At 39.9% G+C, this 23294-nt stretch overlaps 1 protein-coding gene across 2 annotated transcripts in view; it reads right to left on the bottom strand.

Annotated features, from left to right (window-relative positions):
- The window catches only part of CNNM2 (cyclin and CBS domain divalent metal cation transport mediator 2), a 140598-nt gene that overhangs the window by 81551 nt on the left and 35753 nt on the right, over positions 1-23294 (bottom strand). The gene's annotated exons all lie outside the window — the stretch shown is intronic.

Here is a 23294-nt window from a genome sequence, read left to right as displayed (position 1 = left end):
CAGTGAGAGGCCCGCGTACCGCAAAAAAAAAAAACAAAAAAAAAAACCAAAGTACCTTTAAGTGATTCATTTTCTTAGTGTAGTTAGACATGACTCACTTCAACTAAGAGCTCACACAAAATAAGTATTTTTTCTTCCCTGGCACATCAGGCAAGCCTCAATTTTTAAAAATTTTATTTGCTGAAGTCGCCTCAGGAGAAAAAGGCAAGAAAATAGAAGACCACAACTAAGTTTATAGATAAGGGAAAAGTTACTCACTAAAGCAAGAGTAACTTTCTTCAGGAGCTGTTCAAGATGATGGAAAAGATAACAAAAGGTTCCCCCGCTCATTCAGACATGCTGCCACAGGTTCAGCGACAGTGGTTTGCTTGTTTGTATGGACAGAAGTGATTCAGGGGAGAGGACTTTAAAAATACTCCTGTTTACCTAATGGAACTCAATGTTCAGAATGCTCATCGCATTCCTTTATCCATCTCCTCTCCGGGTTCACTCACCACAAACAAGGGCTGAGATCACTTCCCCGGCAGAAGGAGGGAGGGAAGATACTACTACATATTAATAATTTTATAGTTTTGCTTTTCACCGTGGCACATGTATTTGGCAATGATCTCTGCAAACTTCTAAAAGCATCATAAAACTACAGTAAGGTGAATAATCACCGTCAATTAACTCACCAACCCTAATAATGAATGGTCTCCCTTGACACTCTCCTTATCACTGTTTTTTGTTTATGTTTTATGCCATGCTGCATGGCACGTGGGATCTTAGTTCCCAGACCAGGGATGGAACCCGTTCCCCCTGCAGTGGAAGCACGGAGTCTTAACCACTGGACCGCCAGGGAAGTCCCTCCTTATCACGGATATTAAAAAATTTTACACCAAATTCAGAAACTCTCAAATCTAGTTTTCAGCAAATAACACATGTTTAAAGACTTAGAGTAGGAGACCCTTACCATTTCAGGATGTATAAATATATCCTGAAGGTGACATTTTCAAGCCTCTGGAAATTTTTCAGTCACATGCACACCCCATAACCATCATTTTTTAGTCGTGTCTTCAGCTCAGTTTCAGTCACACTCACCTTACTCAGTCCCATCCGAACACGCCCACACTGAAGCCTCCCACTGTTATCCCAAGAAGACCCCTCTCTTTTCTATGATTTAGCACATGTCATACACTGCGATGTTGGGATCCCCTTCCTCAAGGGAAGGTCTCTTACTTCCCCCTCACATCTGGCACGGGCGGGCCTCAATGTTGCAGAACAGTGAATAAGCATTGTGTACCCACCTCTGAGACACTGATTCACGTCCATCACGCTTTTCGCAAACTTGGCGGCAGATTCACGTTGTCTCTGCAGCCTTCTCTGATGGAGGTGTTCTACACCAACCCTTCTGCTACTACCATCACCATCAAGCAGTCCTTCCTGCAACAGATACTCACTGAGCCTCTATCACAAGCCAGGCACTGCTCTCAGGCTGGAAATGAAGCAATGAACCAAACAGATAAAACTCCCTGCCCGCCTGGAGCACACATTCCAATAGGGGAGAAGCGGGGTGCCCTGGAAATCTCACATTCAATTTGAACTTCATTATAATTTAGTTGTTTTGAGTCTATATCGAGTCAAGTGACTGTCTAGACTCCCGTCGGAGATATTCTGCAAAGATGGGTACCAACAACTCCTCCTAAACCTGCAGACGTAGGACTACTCTTCCTGTCAAGAGGTAGACTCTTATTTCCTCTCTACCTGAACCTGAGCTGCCCTGTGACTTGACCAGCAGAATCATCACAAGTGACTGCTGTGCCAGTTCTGGGCCTGGGCCCTAAGAGGCCTGACAGCTCCCGCTGCCTGGGAAACCAGGTACCACGTAAAGAAGCTCAGCCTATCCTGCCAGAGAGAAGGCCGTGCGGAGAGAAGGCCCCGAGGATGAGAACCGTGGCACTCTGGGTGACAGCCAGCATGAGGCCGCAGACACGTGAGTGAGGCCACCTCAGACCTTCCAGCCACCAAGTGAACGCAGCCCCGTGAGTGAGCCCAACAAACATCACTGGAGCAGAGATCACCACCCGTGATAAATTCCTGAACTTCGCATCATGACCAATAAAATGGTGGTTGTTTTAAGCCACTAAATTTGGAGGGCCGGGAGGCGGAGCTGTTGTTAGGCAGCAACAACTTAGCCTTAACAAGACAGCGCTCTTAACCAGAGCCAGGGGTGGCATCTTCTGCGTGTTTCTAAGCCTTCATCATGTCCATTATGGTTAGGCAAAAAGGAAACATCCGGTCAAAATCTGACGAGGGAATATTTATAAAACTAAATGGGGGAGGGGATTCCGGGAAGATGCCGCAGTATGAAGCACCAGGAATCTATCTCCCACCTAGACAACAACTGCATTGGTAGACTCTGTCTCATCCAACCATTTTGGAACTTTGAAGGCTTGCAACTTCCACGGGAAGACTTCAATGGTAGATTGTGGTGAATGTCAGTCCATTTGGGCTCTTAGCACAGTAGGAGCTACCCATCCTCCATCCCCAACCCCTTGGCAGACAACTGCATGTTTTCCTGGAACCACTGCCCACAGCTTGTGGGAGCTAGGGTGGGCAAAAAGGACCCTGTCCTCCAAATATCGGCATCTCTGCTCTGAGTGCTGATGGCTGCTTCTGATCACAGAGCACAGACAAGAAGGTGGGCGGCCACTGTCACTGTGCCTCCCTGACCCTATTGCAGCCCCTTCCCTCTGGCTGAAATGACTTCCAGGGGGATTAAAAGGCCAGACCCCTTCTCCCCCTTCATTTTTCACTTTTTCCCCTTTTGGAGCCAGACTTTAAAGACTAGGACATTTAAAAACAGCTGCATATATGGAGAAAATTAGAAAGTGACTGTGTACGCCCAGGGAAAGGCTCAGAAAAGACCTGGGAAGACCTTCAGCTTACATCTCACACTGATCCTCAGCAAAGAGACCGTCTACAACAATCAAAACCAAAAAACAAACAATAAGAAAAACAAGCAAACCTTAGGGAAGGGGAAATCTGATTTCCAGAGTTACCACATTACTAAATTCAAAAGTCCAGTAAAATAAAATAAATCACAAGGCATACAAAGGAACAGCAAAGTATGGCTCACTCAAAGAAAAAGAAAAATATCAGAACTTCCCTGGTGGTCCAGTGGTAAAGAATCCGCGTTTCAACGCAGGGGACACAGGCGCAATCCCTGGTCGGGGAACTAAGATCCCACGTGCTGCGGGGCAACTATGCCCGCGTACCACAACTACTGAGCTCACAGGCCTCAACTAGAGCCCATGTGCCACAAACTACAGAGCCCACTAGCCACAACTAGATTAGAGAAAACCTACATGCCACAATTAGAGAGAAGCCCACGCGCCACAACGAAAGGTCCCACACAGCCAAATAAACAAAAGAAAAAAATCAACAGATGCTGTCTCTGAAAAACACATAACGGCTGATACACTAGACAAAGACTTCAAAGTAACTGTCCTAAAGACGCCCAACAGACTAAAGGGAGATATGGAAAACGTCAAGAAAACAATGTGTGAACAAAATGGAAATATCAATAAAGAGATAGAAAACTTAGAAAGAACCAAAAGGAAATTCTGAAGCTGAAGAGTACTGATACATGGCTGAAATGAAAAATTCATTAGAAGGATTCAGAGGCGGATTTCAGCAGACACAAGACTCAGCGAACTTGAAGATAGGACAATGGAAATTACTGAGTCTGAAGAAAAAAAGAATGGAAGAAAAGCCAATAGAGACTAAGGGACTCATGGGACATGATTTAGAAGACCAACATAAGCATAGTGGGAGTCACAGAAGGAAGAGAGAGAGAGAGAAAAGGGCAGAGAGAATATTTGAAGAAATAATGGCTGAAAATGTCCCAAATTTAATGAAATACATGAATATAAACATCCAAGGAGCTCAGTAAACTCCAAGAAGAACTCAGAGACCCACACCAAGACACATTATAATCAAACTTTCAAAAGACAAAGAATCTTGAAAGCACAACAGAAGTGACTCATCACATACAAGGGATCCTCGGTAATTATCAGGCTTCTTGTCAGCCACTTCAGAGGCCATAAGACAATAGGTCGATATAGTCAAACGCTAGAAGAAAACCTGTCAAACGAGAATCCTATGTCTGGCAAAACTGTTAAGAGTGAGGGAGAAATCCAGACTTTCCCAGATAAACAAAAGTTGAGGGAGTATGTGACCACTGGACCGGCCCTACAAAAAAATGCTCAAGGGGGTCCTGCAGGGTGAAATGAAAGGACACTAGACAGTACTTTGAAGCCTATAGAGAAATACAGATCTCAGTAAAGGTGAGTACATTGGCAATTGCAGAAGCTAGTATTATTGTAACAGTGGTTTGTAACTACACTTTTTCTCCATGACTTAAGAGACTAATACATTTAAAGAAAAAAAAAACTATCAGTGTAAAAGCTAGTATTACTGTAACCTAGGTTTCTCACTCCAAATCTTGTTTTCTACATAATTTGAGAAAGAATAACTTTGAATTTATAATTTTAAAGAATCATAACTTTGTTTTTGAGTGTACTATGTATAAAGATGTTAATTATCTGACATCACCAACCAAAAGGGGTGGGGAACAAAGCTGTAAAGACTCACATTACTGAAATCAAATGAAAGTGGGGACATTAGCACTGGTTCTACAGATATAAAAAGGATAGGAGTAGGGCTTCCCTGGTGGCGCAGGCCTGCCGATGCAGGGGACGCGGTTTCGTGCCCTGGTCCGGGAGGATCCCACATGCCGCGGAGCGGCTGGGCCCGTGAGCCGTGGCCGCTGGGCCTGCGCGTCCGGAGCCTGTGCTCCACAATGGGAGAGGCCACAGCGGTGAGAGGCCAGCGTACCGCAAAAAAAAAGGAGTACTGTGAACAATTGGATGCCAACAAATCATAACTAGATGAAATGGACAAATTCCTAGAGTCACAAAATCTACCGAGATTAAATCATGAAGAACTAGAAAATCTGACTATTCCTATAATTAATAAGGAGATTGAATCAGTAATCAAAAGTCTTCCAACAAAGAAAAGCCCTGGACCTGATGGCTTGACTGATGAATTCTACCAAACATTTAAAGAACACCAATTCTTCTCTAATTTTTCCAGAAGACTGAAGAGGAGGGGATACTTCCAAACTCATTCTGTGAGGCCAGCATTACCTCGATACCAAATCTGGTCAGAGACACAACAAGAAAACTACAGACCAATATCCCTTGTGAACAGTGATGCCAAAACCTTCAACAAAATGCAGCAAACAGAAGTCAGCAGCATATTAAAAGGATTAAATACCATAACCAAGTGGGAAATGCAAGCATGGTTCAACAGACTTAACAAAAAAAAAAAGTAATATGCCATTATCAACAGAATGAAGGAAAAAATTCCACACGATCCCTCAATAGATGTAGAAAAAGAATCTGATAGAATAACACCCTTTTATGATAAGAACACTCAAACTAGGAATACAAGGAAACTACCTCAACATAATAAAAGCCATATGTGAAAAACTCACAAGAAACATCATACCCAATGGTCCAAGACTGAAAGCATTTCCTCTAAGATCAGGACCAAGGCAAGGATACCCACTTTCAGCATTTCTACTCAATACAGTACTGGAAGTTCTACCCAGAGCAATTAGGCTAGAAAAAGAAAGGCAACCAAATTGGAAAGGAAGAAGTAAAAGTCTTTATCTGCAGATGATATGATCTTATATGTAAGAAAACCCTAGAGATTCCACACACCAAAAAAACTTAAAACTAACAAATTCAGTAAAGTAGCAAAATATAAAGCCAATGCAGAAAAATCAGTTGCATTTCTATATACAAACAATGAACAATTTGAAAAGGAAACTACAAAAACAATTCTGTTCACAAAAACAATTCTATTCACAATAGTATCAAAAAGAATAAGGAATTAATTTAACCACGAAGGAAAAAGATTGTACAATTACAAACACTGACAAAAGAAATTAAGGACATAAATAGAAACATCCCATGTTCATTAATTGGAAATCTTAATACTGTTAAGATGTCCATACCACCCAAAGCTACTACAGATTCAATGCAATTCCCACCAAAATCCCAATCATGTTTTTGGCAGATATAGAAAAAAAAAAAATCCTAAAATTCATATGGAATCTCAAAACGTCCCCAAGTAGCCAAAGCAATCTTAAAAAAGAACAAAACTTGAGGATATACTTCCTGAGTTCAAAACTTACCACAAAGCTACAGTAATAAAACCAGTGTGGTATTAGTGAACAGACAGACATATACACAAATGCAATCTACTAGAGAGCCCAGAAATGAACCCTTGCAATATGGACAAATGATTTTTTACAAGGGTGCCAAACCTTCAATGGGGAAAGGATATTATTTTCAACAAACAGTCCTGGGAAAACTGGATATCCACATGCAAGAGAATGAAGTTGGATCCTTATCTAACACCACATACAAAAGTTAATTCAAAAAATGGATCTAGAACCTAAATATAAGCCCTACAAGTATAAAACTCTTAGAAGAAAATATAGGACAAAAGCTTCACAACATTAGATTTGGCAATAATTTCTTAGATATGACACCAGTGGCATAGGAAACGAGAAAAAAAGACAAATAGGATTTCAAGAAAACTAAAACTGATGTACATCAGAAGATAATAATCAACAGAGTAAAAAGGCAACCCACAGTATGGGAGAAAATATTTACAAGTAGTTTATCTAGTAAAGGAATAGTATCCAGCATATAACTCCCAAAACTCAAACAATAAAACAACCCATTTAAAAATGGGCAAAGAACTTAAGTGGATATTTCTCCAAAGAAGATATACAAATGGCCATGAAGTACACGAAAAGATGCACAACATCACTAGTCATTAGGTAAAAGCAAATCAAAACTACCATGAGATACCACCTCATACCCATTAGGATGGCTACTATCAAAAAAACAGAAAATGATAAGTGTTGACGAGGATGTGGAACCCTTGTGAACTGTTGGTGGAAATGTAAAATGGTTCAGCCACTGTAGAAAACAGTATGGTAGTTCCTCCAAAAATTAAAAATAGAATCACCATATGATCCAGCAATTCTACTTCTGGGTCTATTCTAAAAAGAAAAGCTGAAAGGAGGGTGTGGGGGAACTATCTGTACTCCCATGTTTATAGCGCCATCATTCACAATAGCTAAAACATAGAAGCAACCCATGTGTCCATGGACTGAAAAATAAAACAAAATGTGGTATATACACATAATGGAATATTAAGTCTTAAAAGGGAAGGAAATTCTGTAATATGTTGCAACATGGATAAATCTTGAGGATGTTATGCTAATTAAGCCAACCACAAAAAGGCAAAAACTGTCTGATTCCACTTATATGAGGTACTTAGGGTAGTCAAAAAAATCATGAAGAAAGAAGGTAGAATGGTGGCTGCCAGGGGCTGTGGGTAGGGGGAAATGGGAGTTACTGCTTAATGGGTATAGAGTTGCAGTTTAATAAGATGAAAAGAATTATGGAGATAGAAGAAGGTCATGGTTACACAACAATGTGAATATATCTAATACCACTGAACTGTGCACTTAAAGATAGTTAAGATGGTAAATTTTATGTGTTTTAACACAATAAAAAATTTTTTTAAAAACCTAAATGGGATACCTATAAGCATAGAAGAGACCTAGAGCATTTTCTTTCTTGGACAGAGGACCCAAATCATTTTTTGACTGTGTATTCTATTAGTTAAATGTTGGCCACACCTCCTCCAATATACTGTATTTATAAGTTATACACAAATATTACTATATTAATACATTATGTACATCATGAAATACCTTCAAAAATAAATTCAAGGGTTCCCTGGTAGCGCAGTGGTTGAGAGTCCGCCTGCTGATGCAGGGGACACGGGTTCGTGCCCCTGTCCGGGAAGATCCCACATGCCGCTGGGCGGCTGGGCCCGTGAGCCATGGCCGCTGAGCCTGTGCTCCGCAACGGGAGAGGCCACAACAGTGAGGCCCGCATACCGCAAAAAAATAAATAAATAAATAAATTCAAGAATAATCAGTATAAATGTGTTTCTATAAAGCTATTTATGTTTTTGTGTTTTTTTTGCGAGCTATTTATGTTTGAATAGACACGCGAGTCCTACTACATCCTAGTGGTTTGCTGTGCATGCAACTTACCTTGGGGACGACTGCCTTAGAGTAAACCAGTTTCTATGTTATTCTCGAATTCCTCCTTCCTCCTTCCATCTCTCTCCCCTTGGCCTCTGTACTCTAAACTATTCCAGTTTTCTTCCTCTCAGTGTTTTCCTTCAGTAGTTCCACTTCCTGCTTCCACCTTTTAAATATGGGCTTTGAGGTATGGCCTTCTGCTCTTCCAAGTACATCCTCCCTTGGCAATTTCATCTTGCTCAGTGACTAACCACTGCCAGAAGTCTTCTCAGCTTGTTCTCTCTCTGCATTAGTCTATAACCACTGAAAATTTACATCAGAATCAAAAATCTCACCACTGGTGTATCATCTAGCCCACCCCACCCACACTGTCAGTGCCCACACAAAACCCTCCAACTGTTTATCTAGCTTCTGCTGAATCACCCCTAGTAAAGTAACTACACATCTAGGAACAATACAGAGCATTTTCTAACAGCTCTACTTATTAGAAATTCTACTAATATTAAGCTGAAACTGACTTCCCTGTAATTTCCATATTGGTTCTAGTTTTGGCTTCTGAGGTCTCACTACCCACACTCAAATCTAAATCAAATGCACTATCTTTGTAATCTTTGAGTTTCAGTGGCAAGACATGATGACCTTCTCCAAGTAAAATAGGGCAGGTGAATATCAAAGCTAATTTGCACCTTATAAACCAAAACAGGCAATGAATACTACAGGTAAATCAGGGCAAGCACAGAACAATGTCCAGGACTAAGACATAGTATAAGAAACTATGGATCTCTAAGCTGATGGATGATACCAAGTCTGAGGTCTCTCTTCAGTTGATGGGGCATGTTCATTCTCTGTTTAGGGAACTAGGCAAGTCCTCCATGCTCCCAATCCTACTTTTACGATGGTCCCTTGATGACATGTTGTGAACTGAATACACGCTAGCTTAAAAAGCTATTCCATCTATAGTCCAATAAAGATATTAAAAAAAGAAAGAAAGCTTTTCCATCAACCTGATCTAGCGATTTAAAAGCAAAACAAAAACATACTCTCTGTTGTAGAATAAGCCATCAAGGGCTTACTTAAACACGAGGAGTTTCCGGGTACTCATGGTCATGATGTTGGACGAGTTGATGGCTAGAAGGAATATGACTAAGAGCTGACAGTAAGAACCCAAGGAAGAATCCGAAATAGTGCAGGGTGACACGTCTGCCAGGAATATACCTAGAGAATACCAAAGAGAACACAAATGAGACTGTGGCCTTCTGGTCTGTTTAGGGCCATTCACTTGGAAGCAAGGCACCAGAAAGACTTCCCATATCTAGCTCTGAGGATGAGGAACTTGGTAGTAAAAGAAGCTTTGAGAGTTCTAAGGCTTCCCTGGTGGTGCAGTGGTTAAGAATCAGCCTGCCAATGCAGGGGACAAGGGTTTGAGCCCTGATCCAGAAAGATCCCACATGCCGCAGAGCAACTAAGCCCACGCACCACAACTACTGAGTCTGCACTCTAGAGCCTGCAAGCCACAACTACTGAGCCCGTGTGCCACAACTACTGAAGCCTGTGTGCCTAGAGCCCATGCTCTGCAACAAGAGAAGCCACTGCAATGAGAAGCCCACGCACCGCAACAAAGAGTAGCCCCTGCTCACCACAACTAGAGAAAGCCCGCACGCAGCAACGGAGACCCAACACAGCCAAAAATAAATTAATTAAATAAATTTTTTTTAAAAAGCTTTGAGAGCTCTCAATGATGTTTTAAAAAGACTTGGCTGTATCAGACAAAATATGTAGATACAGAAGAGGAGTCCTAATTAAGTTAAACATGAGGTGAGGAGAAGAAAAACATGTTTCAGATAGAAGAAAAAAAACTATTTAAATTCTTCTGAGGAAAACAAGACAAAACGGCAATTTAGAATTCTCAAGGTCTGCCAAGGTTTCCTGCACAAAGCAAGAATTTTGTCCACTTGCTGCAGAAAAGAAAGATCTTTCTCTTTCATATTTCTTACATGTTAGAAAATAGTAGTAAAATTCAGTCTTTCAGTCCTTAACAGCGACTAAAATGTAATCACACAATTATATTTAAGTTATATTCTGAGCTTGGACTGTCAATGAAGTATCTTGTTCTAGAGAGAATATTTCCTAAGCTTTTTACACATACTTCTTTAAAATCACTAATCGCATCAAAATTTTTTTCCTGCAACAACCTCGTACACAGAGAGACTTGGAGCCATTGCTGTAGCTTAAAATATTGGAATTCCCTTAATAGTTACTGGGAACTATGACAGTAGAAATTATTTTTATTACTGTTTCTCTGAAATCTATTCATTTATAACACCTTCTATAGTCATCCTACTCTTCAGCTTTCTTAAAATGGCCATTAAATAGCCTTGGCTATTCCACTAATTGTATAAGCATGAAAGTTTTCTAATCTCTCTGGTCTTCATTCTTTATCCACAAGGTACAGTCATTTATTCACTCATTCAACAAATATTTACTGACAACTACTGCCAGTCAACGGCAGTCTCATAAAACTTACAATCCAAGTGCTATATAAAATGAAAAGGCTAGACTAAGATGTTATTGTCCCTTTGAGACCTAAAATTTCATGATATAAAAGATCACCTATATTTACCACTTAATTGGATCAAAAAAGCAGAAGACAGGGACTTCCCTAGTGGTCCAGTGGCTAAGACTCTGCACTCCCAATGCAGGGGGCCCGGGTTCGATCCCTGGTCAGGGAACTAGATCCCACATGCCACAACTAAGAGTTTGCATGCCGCAACTAAAAAGATCCCGCATGCTGCAACCAAGACCCAGCACAGCCAATAAATTTTTTTTTTTAAGTTCCTAAAGGACTATTACTAAAAAAAAAAAAAAAAAAAAAAAAAAAAAAGGACAAAAACTTGTCATTAAGAAATATAAATATTTAGACCACACACAAGCAAGGTCTGCTTCAATCTGGGGAGCAAATTTCTAGCTCTATCACAAGATCCTGTCCAAACAAAGTCAATGCCTGTAATGACCAAACAATGGGTCACAAATATGTGAATCTCTTTCCAAATTATGAAAAGGCTGAAATGATTAAATAGAACATTATAGATCGGTAATTTAAACCTACATAAGCTCATGTTTAGAAACAGTTTTTTATAGTTAGTTTTTTAGTTCATTTATAGAAGGCTTTCTATAACTTAGGTTAGTTTAATTAATGTTAATTTTTCATTCTTTCAAAACTTCACGCTGCAGAAGTTTACTGAATGCCAATACCCATCACAAAACTGTACTGCAACTCAGTCGCCAAGTTTAAAAACATGTTCTTCAAACACTCGTCTGAAATAACAGTGAAAGTACTGTCATCTAATTCAGAACAATAAACATTCATATTTACCAGTAGGAACACTCTTGTTTCCAGCTGCTTACAAGTCCCAGAGTCATAGCTAATACACTGATGAAAACAATTACTAGTATCCGAAGGCCCTAAAGCCACAAACAACATACTACTGATCAAAGCTTTACAACCTTGATTACACAGGGGAATGTGGTGAGGCCAGCAAAAAGCCCAAAGGGAAGCCAGCTTATCTCTCCCGCAAATTAGTAATGTTTTTCCTCTCTTTTCTGCCAAATCCTTGAAGGAGGAACACACTTCACATACAATTCAATAAAACGAACACTAAAAAATATTTCATATTCCTGAGATTTAATCATTCATTTATCTGACATTTACTATACACTTCACTATTGCAGGATCCAGGCTAACCCTATGATAGATATGGTCCCCATCTTCCCTGAAGGTTAACGTCTAGTGGGATAGACCAATATGAAACAAATAATCAGTGTGATAAATACTGTGAAAGAACAATAACAGTGTTAAAAGACTTGGAGGAGAATCTTACATAATATAGAAAGGGAAAAAACCCCCCCCCCCCCCGGAGAAAGTGACATTTAATCAGACAGCTGAAGGAAGTTACTCATCTTAATTTTTTTCTCTGCACATTTGCACAGATATTTGTTTTTGGTCAAATAAGTTGCATATTTAAAAACACCCCATTTTAGAACTAAGCAGCAGTGTGCTGGAGTGGGCCAGTACTAGCTCCTAAGAACTGATTGTTAAATTTTCACAAATTGCACAATTTGTTTATTAAATACAGTCATCCTTGAAATTGGCCATGGTGGGACTATTTATACCATGGGAACTGGCAAATGCTACAAATCAGGGCTTTTCTTTTTGGAAAATCCATTCACCAGCACACCACTGCTTGTAAAACTCTCCTTCTTAATAACTCCTCTTGGCTTCTGCCTCATTCCTGGGACAATCAAGGCAGACAAGGGATAAAGTGAAATTGTCATACTCCTAGCAAAAGCCCCACATATCAGTGATTTCTCAGGGCAAGGAGAGGTCTCTGCAGTTGCAACCAGAAAGACAGCTACTGACAGATGACCTTTAAATTTCCTTAGTGTTGTAATTTCAGGTTTTGCTTTCAATGCATACTGTTTCCTTGTTTCTTCAAATAGTTGTTTACATTTTAAAACTATAATACAGTGTATGTTGGTAAATCAGAAAAAAAAAAAAACGGTCAGCAGGTATATTTAAAATACAAGAAAAGCACGTAAGCATTTCTGTTTGCCCTCTGCCATCACCATGTGAAGATCACACCTTAGCTAGACTGGCGGTCCCCAAGGAGGATGAGATACCTGAAACAGAGCTAGGTCACCCCAGTCATCCCAGCCAAGACCACCGAAGACCAGGTGAAAGCCAGACAACTCCCAAAGTCAGCAGAGCACCCCAGAAATGTGAAGAATACTTATTGTGAGCAACTAAGCCTTCTCAGTTATCTGCTAGGCAGCATTACTATGGCAATAGATAACTGATATACAAGATCTTAAAAAATTACTCTTCCTACTAAGAAAGACTCTGAGTTGGGATCCAGAAGTGAAGGATTTAAACATAGGAAAAAAGATAAAGAGAATTTTTAGGTTAGTTTGTGAAGGTAAGATTCAGAGCAACAGGCTGTACAGTTCTATAGTTCCTGTTGGCAATTCTAGGACAGATGCCTCCAGAACAACCTAAAGAACTGATACATAACCCCATGTGTTTTAGAATTCTGGCAATGAGCACGGGCTAATAAGCTAGTGATATGAAGAAGAGTAAGCAAACAAAAAATTAAGAATTATGGAAAATTCCAGGGAAGAAAACTATAAGATGTGATAATACATTATCTGGCTCACAGTGAACAATTTTCACATGTTCATAATAATGTACACACTAAACATTAGTTTGATATGAGAAGTTAGGGAATGCTTCCCTGAGAAAGTGGCATCTGAAGCCAACTGAAAGCATGTCTTTAAATTTTGAATAATTATACTGGGAGGATAGCGAGAAAGATGTTTGTGTATTAGAAGGAGGAAGGAAGTTTAGGAAAAGCAGATCCTTATCTTCCAGTGTAGGAAGCCCTTAAATAATATCTAAAACTGAAATTAAAAAAAAAAAAGCAATTTAACCACAAATTTTTAAAATATCAAATTTAATAGCATAAGAAACAGCTAAGCATTGAAAGTACTCAACTTTTGGGACTTCCCTGGTGGCGCAGTGGTTAAGAATCCGCCTGCCAATGCAGGTGATATGGGTTCGAGCCCTGGTTTGGGAAGATCCCACACGCTGCGGAGCAACTAACCCCATGCACCACAACTACTGAGCCTGTGCTCTGGAGTCCGTGCTCCACAACAAGAGAAGCCACCAAAATGAGAAGCCCGTGCACTGCAAGGAAGAGTAGCCCCCACTCGCCACAACTAGAGAAAGCCCACGTGCAGCAACGAAGACCCAACACAGCCAAAAATATAAAAGATAAAAACTAATTTTTTTAAAATGCTGTGAGTTCAGAACACAATGATTAAAACAATTTTTATTTAAAAAAAAAAGTTGAAAGTAGTCAACTTTGGGGGGTGGGAACTGGGAGGAGATAGAGGGCTGCTATTTTTAATCATAAGCCCAGTGTCCTTTAAAGCTCTTATATTAATAAAAATTAAATTTTTAATCAATTTTTAACCTCATTTGCCTTACTTCCATTCTCCCCAAATTTCTATTTCTAGACACCTTATGTCTATTACAACTAGAATTATTTCCTGAATTCATTTATTCATTCAACTATTTATTGGACAGCTACTAATATCCACTGTTTTTGATAAGCAATTAACAAAAAACTAAGTCTCTAGTGGGGACACACATAATATTTTAGATATATTAAACATATAGATAGGGACTTCCCTGGTGGTCCAGTGGTTAAGAATTTGCCTTCCAATGCAGGTGTTGTGGGTTCAATTCCCAGTTGTGGAGCTAAGATCCCACATGCCTCGTGGCCAAAAAATCCAAAAAACATAAAACAGAAGCAATATTGTAACAAATTCAATAAAGACTTTAAAAATGGTCCACATCAAAAAATATATAAATATAGATAGGCCAGGAAGTGGTAAGAGGAAAAGTAATGCAAAGTAAACAAATGGGTAGGAAGGGTTATTTATATACGTTGGTGGTATTTAAGCAGACATCTGAAGTTAATAAGGGAGCAGGCCATGCAGATGTGTCAGAAGGACAAAGGAGGTGGAGATAGTAGCTAATGCAATGGCCCTAAGATGTAACTGTCCTCAGCATGTTCAAAGACAAGTTGGTAAACCAGCTATATAGGGCCTTATGTGCCATTGTAAGTACGTTAGCTATTATCCTGAGTGAGCTAATAAACCATTGATGGGTTTTCAAATGAGAAGTAATAGGAGTTAACTTTTATTTTTTAAAAGATCACTTGCTGGGCTTCCCTGGTGGCGCAGTGGTTGAGAATCTGCCTGCCAATGCAAGGGGCACGGGTTCGAGCCCTGGTCCGGAAAGATCTCACATGCTGCGGAGCAACTAAGCTGTGCATCACAACTACTGAAGCACGCGCGCCTAGAGCCCGTGCTCGGCAACAAGAGAAGCCACCGCAATGACAAGCCTGCACACTGCAACGAACACTAGCCCCCACTCACCGCAACTAGAGAAAAGCCCAGGCGCAGCAACGAAGACCCAATGCAGCCAAAAATAAAATAAATAAATTTTTTTAAAAAAAGATCATTTGCTGATGTACAATCACTAGCAAAAAAATTGGCAACATATACTAAGGCCGAGGCTAATACATATTGAACCAAAAATCCCACTCCGGGGTACACACCCAACATAAATATATGTATTTCCCCAAAGCCACATACTAGAACATTCATAGCAGCGTGATCCATAATAGCCAAACACTGGGAACTACCTGAATGCCCATCAACAGAATAGATAAATTGGGGTATATCAACAGAACGGAATAGTTCACAGCAATGAAGAGACCAAATTTCATGCACCATTGTGGATGACTCTCACACACATAATGTTGCATAAAAGAAGCCAGACTCAAAAATTATACATCGTATGATGTCATTTACATAAACAACAGATAAGACTAACGTATGCTCTTAGTAGTCAAGACAGGGGTCATCCTTGGGGGATCACTGACTGCACGGGAATGTGAGGAGCTGCTGGCCATGTGCTGCTTCTTGCTCTGGGTGCTGGACTTAGAGGTGTGATCAACTTGTGAAAACTCACTGCAAACCCATAATGTGTGCACTTTTCTGTGTGTATATAAATGTCAGTAAAGTTCTTTTTAAAAGATGAATCCGACTGCTGTGTGGAAAATGGATTCTAAGGAGGCAAAGAAGAAATAACAGGGAGAGCAGTTAGGAAGCTAGGGTAATGCTCCAGTATAACGTGATAGTGGCTCAGGTGGGAGAGGTAGAGATGGTGTCGAGTGGCCACATCCTGGAATACTCTGAAGCTTAAGTCAACATGATTTCCTGACAGGCTCTACAGAACAGTGAAAGCAGCAAGGACAACACTAAGATTTTTTTACCTTGACAACTGGAAAATAGAAGTGTTTTAACCGAAGTGGAGAAGACTACAGAAGGTGTAGATCTGAAGAGCATGGCAGGGGGAGGGGGTGTCTATTTGTGAGCATCTTATTTTTGTGAAGGGTCCAAGTAGAGCTGTTAAACCTGTAATTGGATGTATAAATGTATAAATCTAGAGATCAAGAAAATCCGGGCTGGAAAATAAATTTGGGAGTTGTTAGCACAAGCACATAGTTTTAAAACCAAGGGACTGCCTACCTCGGCCAAGTGATCAAGGTTAACATCAACACTCAGTATAAGTCATGTTGACGGTATGTACCCTTGATATGAAGTGATGATACGAGGTGATGAGAGTGACACTTTGTGGCTTCCTCCCCAAACCCTCAACTCCCGACAAACCCTTCTACAAAATACCTGACCAGTACTCCTTAAAATTGTCAAGATCCTCAAAACCAAGGAAAATGTGAGACACTGAGAACTGGGGATTCTGCCTATTAGTTTCATTCCTCCCATCACCTATTTCCTCACTTCCTCCTTCTTACCTTCACACTGCCTCTGACCTTGCTTCCACTCAGTCGGCTCCCTCTAGGGCAGCACTGTCCAACAGAAGTTTAAGTGAGGATGAAAAGAAATACTCTACACCTGGGCTGACTAATACAGTAGCCCCAAGGCCCATGTGGCTACTGAGCACTTGCCACCTGTCTATTGTGACTGAGTAACTGAATTTTTAGTTTTATGTAATGTTAATTAAATTTAAATAGGCATACATGGCTACTGGTTACTATTCGGACAGCACAGATCTGAGTTCAGGGTCTCTTATTTGATCCTTTCTTTTCCTGACCCTTTACCCTTTATAAGCCGTGATACTTCTGACTCTCCGTGATTATCTTGGCCCTAGAACCACTTTAAACAACATCTGGGAGGTCCAAGAGGGAGGCGATATGTATATACATGCAGCTGATTCACTTTGCTGTACAGCAGAAACTAACAACACTGTAAAGCAATTATACTCCAATAAAAAACTATCTGGGGTAAAATAAGTCATGGGAATGTAATATACAGCATAGGGAATATAGTCAGTAATAGTGTAATAACTGGTGACAGACAATAACTAGACTTATTCTGGTGATTACTTTGTAATGTATAAAAATATCAAAAAAATATATCAAATCACTATGTTGTACACCTGAAACTAATAAGTCAATTATACTTCAATAAAAAAATAGAAAAAACCAACATCTGAAGTCAGATTGCACTTGGCCTTGGTTCCTCTCTGTACCTATACAGTAAAACTGGAAAAGGACCTAAGCCTCCTGGTCCAAATGACCTCCCTCACTAACCTGCCTGTTAACTTAGGGCTCAAAGATCACTAAGAGATTGATGCCTGTGAATTCAAGGAGAGATTTCTCAAATGTGAATTTTTTTTTTAAACAAGGAAAGAAGATTCCAAGTGTTCAATATAAACTAGATATAAAAAAAACTCTTTACAAATGTAAAAAATAAAAATATCCAAATTAGTGATATAAACTTAGTGAGATAAGGAATGTCCTCCTAAAACGAAACCACCATTCACAATGTGAATATGGTACCAGCTTACACAGCACAGAGTCCTGCCACTTTCCTCTAGTCAAACAATTGTAAAATCCTCATTTGTACAGTGTGTCTTTACAGCCATTAGGCAGGAAGACAGCATTCCATTACGACCTTTTCTCATTAACACACAATAATAATGGCAGCATAATCTGGTACAGACCCAAAATGAAGTGCCAGGGCTCAATGATAATGGATTGTCCAGAAGATCCACATTACATTTATGTTCATTTTGAAAGATTCTTGAAATTAACACTTTTTTTTTTTAGACAGCAAGGATCCTGAGAGTAAGTTCCCAAACCATCAGAGAACTCTAGCTTGAGAAACAAACTATTCCCAGTTGAAAATAATAGCCATGAGAGAGTAATTAATAAGAACTTCTTATAATTTAGCTATCAGATTCTTTCCACCCTGTAGTCAGATGAGAATAGCTCTTCAGAAAATTACTTTCACAGGGGTCAATGTCTTTTTAAAATCTTATTAGGGAGAGAATAATACAATGAGCCCCCCTGTACCCAACACTCCACCTGACCAATTACTGGCCTGCAAAGGTTGTTTTAACGGCCAAGAGAAGTTGCATGATGAGAATACCAGCGACATCTCAGTGAAGTGCCAAGACAAGTAAGTAAGCACAATGAAAGAAAAGGTAAACGGGCTCCTATTTATTCAGTCAACAAACATTTATCAAAGCTTCCCATACACCCAACCAACCCTTAGAGTCCAAAGACACAAGCGTGGTCCCTGTCTTCTTGAAGCTTTCAGTCTAGGAGGTTTGAAAACCACCAGCCAATTACAAAGTAGTGTAAGACATGTTATAACAGGCTAAGTAAAGTACCAGGTGAGCACCTAACCCAGACTCGAAGGCTGGGAGAAGGCTAAAACAGGAAGGATGAGGAGGAATTTGCTGAGGGCAGCAATTCTGCATCACTCTTTACTACATTCTTCTTCCACTAGTCATAAGATTCCACGCACTGTGCTTTTTCTCCTTTTAAATCCACTATCCCTCCAAAGAGTTTGTGAACTTGAAAGAAAATTAGCATAAGGAGGTATGTTTTAGTCTATTTGGGGCTGAGACTGCTTCAAGATCTTTCAGCTTCTAAACCCTTCGGTCTGCTCAATGAGCTCATACTCACCAAATGTTATTTTCATTAATCATGCAAATTTCTCTCCCCTTCTCTTAAGAACGTCAAGGTTTCTCAGCTGAAAATACCCAGTAAGGTTCTTTCCCAAGAAGGGAGCAGAACTTCACTTCAGGCTGGAAGTGGCTCACAGAACCAAGAGAGGTGTTTACCGCAAGGAGATCCCTTTCTCCCCTATGGTGAGGCCATGTTTCAAACTGCTGACTTCATTGTAATTGTGATTCCCAGAGCTGTCGCCAAACTCCAGAGGAGCCAATTACAACCCACCTACATTTTTCTCAATTTTAACTGGCTATGCTTCTATTACTCTGTAACCCTAAACTACCGCCTAACATTACAAGATCATTTACCAAAGAATTTTACAACTGGAAGGAGTCCTTAGAGATCAGTTATTGCCGTAGTTTGCAGATTGTTCCAGAGAAGTCCTTCACAGGCCCTGCGGACACAGACACTCAAATTTTAATGTGAAGAATTCACTCATTCAGTTTTATGAAGACCTTGGCATAAAGCTCCTCCTGCCTCCTCAATGCACATATACTTGCAGGTTCTTATAATTGTGTCAGTGATGAGAAAAGGCTGTAACTCTGTGGAGGGCCTTTGTAAAGATTCCAGCCCACACAATCCACTTAGGTAAACCTGCTATCCATTCACTCATTGACACTGAACTGGGCAGAGCGGTAAAGAAAGCTGGAGTGCATCTGCTGGCTCATGCTCTCTAAAGGCGTTACTATCAGTTGCAAAATAATCAATGAACTTGATAACCTTATGTCATGATAGCCTATTAAAATCTGAGTATGATAAACTTTGGATGTTTATTGTCTTTTCAATTTTAAGAGTGAGCAGCTGTTAGCAATTTGACTTAAATTCTCCTAAAACATGGCTGCCAAGTGTTTGGTCAACCAACGCCCTCACACCTCTAGCAACAGAAATTTATCTTCCACTCAATCGTTAGACAGCTTTCACTGATTATTCCTTAAATTGAGCTATGTCTTTCTTCCCGTAGCTTCCATCCATTGGCCTTAGTTCTATCCCCTGCAAGCACAAGGTACAAACCCTCTTCCTTTACAAATGTTTGACTGTGGCCTCCCCCATGCCCCAAGTTCTCTCATCTCCGAACCAAATATTCTTTCAATCATTCTTCTGTATGTGCCTTGCAGTCCCTTCGCCATCTTGTCTATCACCTCTGAACACAGTCCAGAATCTGTATTCCAAAATGGACCTGGACTCAATAGTTGTATCCACTCTAGTACAGAATACAATTATCTCCCCCAATTCTAGATATTCCTTTTTTAATAATGCACCTGAGGTTGACTTTTTTGTTGCCACACCTCACTACTGACTAGCACTCAGCTGTTGACCAATGCCCCAAAGTGCTACTATCATCCACGTATCCCTCAACATCTTCCTGTGCTTCCTTTTTTTAAAAAATAAATTTATTTTTGACTGCATTGAGTCTTCGTTGCTGCACGTGGGCTTTCTCTAGTTACGGCGAGCGGGGGCTACCCTTCCTTGTGGTGCACAGGCTTCTCAATTAGGCGGCTTCTCTTGTTGCAGAGCATGGGCTCTAGGTGTGCAGGCTTCAGTAGTTGTGGCACGTGGGCTCAGTAGTTGTGGCACACGGGATCAGTTTTTCTCCAGCATGTGGGATCTTCCCGGACCAGGGCTCAAACCCGTGTCCTCTGCATTGGCAGGCAGATTCTTAACCACTGCACCACCAGGGAAGCCCCCTCCTGTGCTTACTTATACAATTGGCTTTATGGGCCAAAAAGTTAAATTTCATCTGATTTTAACCACTCCGTCAACTTATTTTGACAAAAACATGACAATTCCGGTTTGGACATGTACATGTCCTCTAGATCTTAGATCTGTTTTTTGTGCTTTTCTCTCTCCCTTTCCATTCAAAGTAAAGGACTGATCAGATGACCTAGCTTCAGGCTCACACATACTAACCTAAACATCCCTTCCAACCCCTCCATTTCAAGCCAAAAACAAATCATTTCAAACATTTTCACCTGGAACTCAGCTCTTCTTCAAAACCGCAATCAGCAAGAGGAAAAGGCGAGGAAATGGTATTACCTGGTCCCTTCAATGTCTTTCTAACTGCAAGGCTCCTAAAAAGTTTCCCCAGGAGTTCCCTGGTGGCCTAGTGGTTAGGATCCCGGGCTTTCACAGCCATGGCCCAGGTTCAATCCCTAGTCAGGGAACTGAGATCCTGCAAACCACATAGTGATGTGGCCAAAAAAATTAATAAAATTTTTGAAAATAAGTTTTTTTTCAAGTTTCCTCATTCTTTTTCAATAGTTATCTTTCACCCCCAATAATGTATCAGCAACAACTGCAAGAAGGACATGGGTGACAGAGAAGCTGAGCTGTAAAGGATGGGTAGAATTTTAAAACGCAGCAATTTTGGAAGGCTGTAGGGAGCAATTCCACATAAGGATTCAATAAGTAAGTATAGAGAGGACGAAAACTAGAACATATGAAAGATACTGTTCCCTTAGTGACTAAAAACTGGAGTACACAGAGAACAGTAAAAGAATATTTCATTCAAAAGGTCTAAAATGCCACACTATGAAGGCTAGACTTTGCTAGAGTTGTTTGCCATTGAAAGTTACTGCATAAAGTAGTGGTTGCATCAGAATCACAGTTTGAGCAGATTGATCTGAAAGCAGTGTATAAAACTAACTAGAGGGAAAGAAATACTAGAGAACAAACCACTCGGGACATGAAGACCAATAGAGAAAAAAATTGTATTGATGTACGATAGATCCAAAAGTGAAAACAGAAAATTATCCATATTTCATTTAATCTAAGATGATTTTAAAATGCACCGTTACTTTATGTGCAACTAAAAAAATGTTGCCAAGTAGACTATGACACGCTATCCTCCCAATTTCATAGATGTTAAAATCTGAAAAAAAATGGACATTTACAATGAAATACAGCCTACAGTTTTGGATTTAACACAATTGGCTCAAGATCAAGAAACTTGCTTATTTTCAGGATATAATATACAGCAGTTTTTCTTTTTAACAAGCACATGAAGTCCCTCCTTACTAAATCTCCAGATCTGTCACAGGAATTCAACGGATTTAGGTGAAAGTAACCAACCAGCATCACTCCCTTCATTCTAAGAAAAGACGTCTGCTTTACGTACTGTGATTTTTAACCAGGGTTTGACATCAATCATGAGGCAGCTTCTTCCTCTCCCTTCAAAACATAACACAGAATTGTACCCCACACCTGATCTACCAGGTAAGAGTATCTTAGTAGGAAATCACAGCATGTATACTGGAAAAACTCCCTTAAGTTATTCTGCTGCTCCTCTGTTTAGGAACCACTAAATTAAAAGATAGTTACACTTAAAATATTCAAGCATGTAAACTCTTTCTAAGCTTAACTCCAAAGCTAAAAGTGATAAATGGTTGGCAAATTTGACAACATAAAAATATAAAACTTCTGTAAGGAAAAACTCCACCATAGCAACTAAGCTTGCGTGTCACAACCACTGAGCCTGCGCTCTAGAGTCCACAAACCACAACTACTGAGCCTGTGTACCACAACTACTGAAGCCTATGCACCTAGAGCCCGTGCTCCACAACAAAGAGAAGCCACTGCAATGAGAAGCACGTGCACCCCGAGGAAGAGTAGCCCCACCTGCCACAACTAGAGAAAGCCCACACACAGTAACGAAGACCCAGTGCAGCCAAAAATAAATAGATTTATAAAAAAACCACCATAAAGAAAAATAAGTTGTGAGAAAATACTTGCAGATTGAGTTAATGCCAAAATATATAAAGACCTATTAATTAGAAAAAAACCAGAAGAAAAATAAGCAAAGCAATAGGCAATTCGAAGTACAAATGGCTAATAAATACAAGAAAAGACGGTCAGTTTCACTAAAGAAGTGCAAATTGTAACAATGAGCTATTTTTCACTTATCAAATAGGCAAAAATTTTAAAAGATGAATAACAGCCAGTGCTTGGTAAGGCTACCTGAAGCATATGCATTATCTATAGAAGAATCAAAAATTCATCAATGGTTAACTATAGAATCATACAAAGCTCTGCAGTTGCTAAATTAGGCAAACCTGTATGCATGTGGAAAAAATGGCCACCATAGACTGTGCCAAGTTAAAAAAAACCCTTTGAAGTTAAAATATGTATACTACAATTTCATTTTTGTAAAAACCACAAAATCCAACTGGGTATGTTTATATCCATACAGAAAAAGGTCTAAAAGTAAACAGACCTAATTCTTAACAGTAATGACCAATAAGAAAGAGTAAGGTGAGGGGGTGGGTGATAGACTTAACTCTTGCTTTATATATTGTACTTCTCTATTGTTTCAACTTTTACAATAAGCAATTTTTTTTAATTTCCCAATTAATGAAAGTATCAGCTGCACATCATCACTTTCCAAACTTAATACAAACAGTTAAGATGATACCTTCATCTACAAAAGTTCCTGTCCCTTCCCCCTT

Source organism: Neophocaena asiaeorientalis, unplaced genomic scaffold (genome assembly GCF_003031525.2).
Source record: "Neophocaena asiaeorientalis asiaeorientalis breed wild unplaced genomic scaffold, Neophocaena_asiaeorientalis_V1.1 scaffold240, whole genome shotgun sequence".
Classification (NCBI taxonomy): Eukaryota; Metazoa; Chordata; class Mammalia; order Artiodactyla; family Phocoenidae; genus Neophocaena; species Neophocaena asiaeorientalis.
Note: the sequence above shows the minus strand (reverse complement) of the source record. Positions and strands in the feature narration are given on the sequence as shown.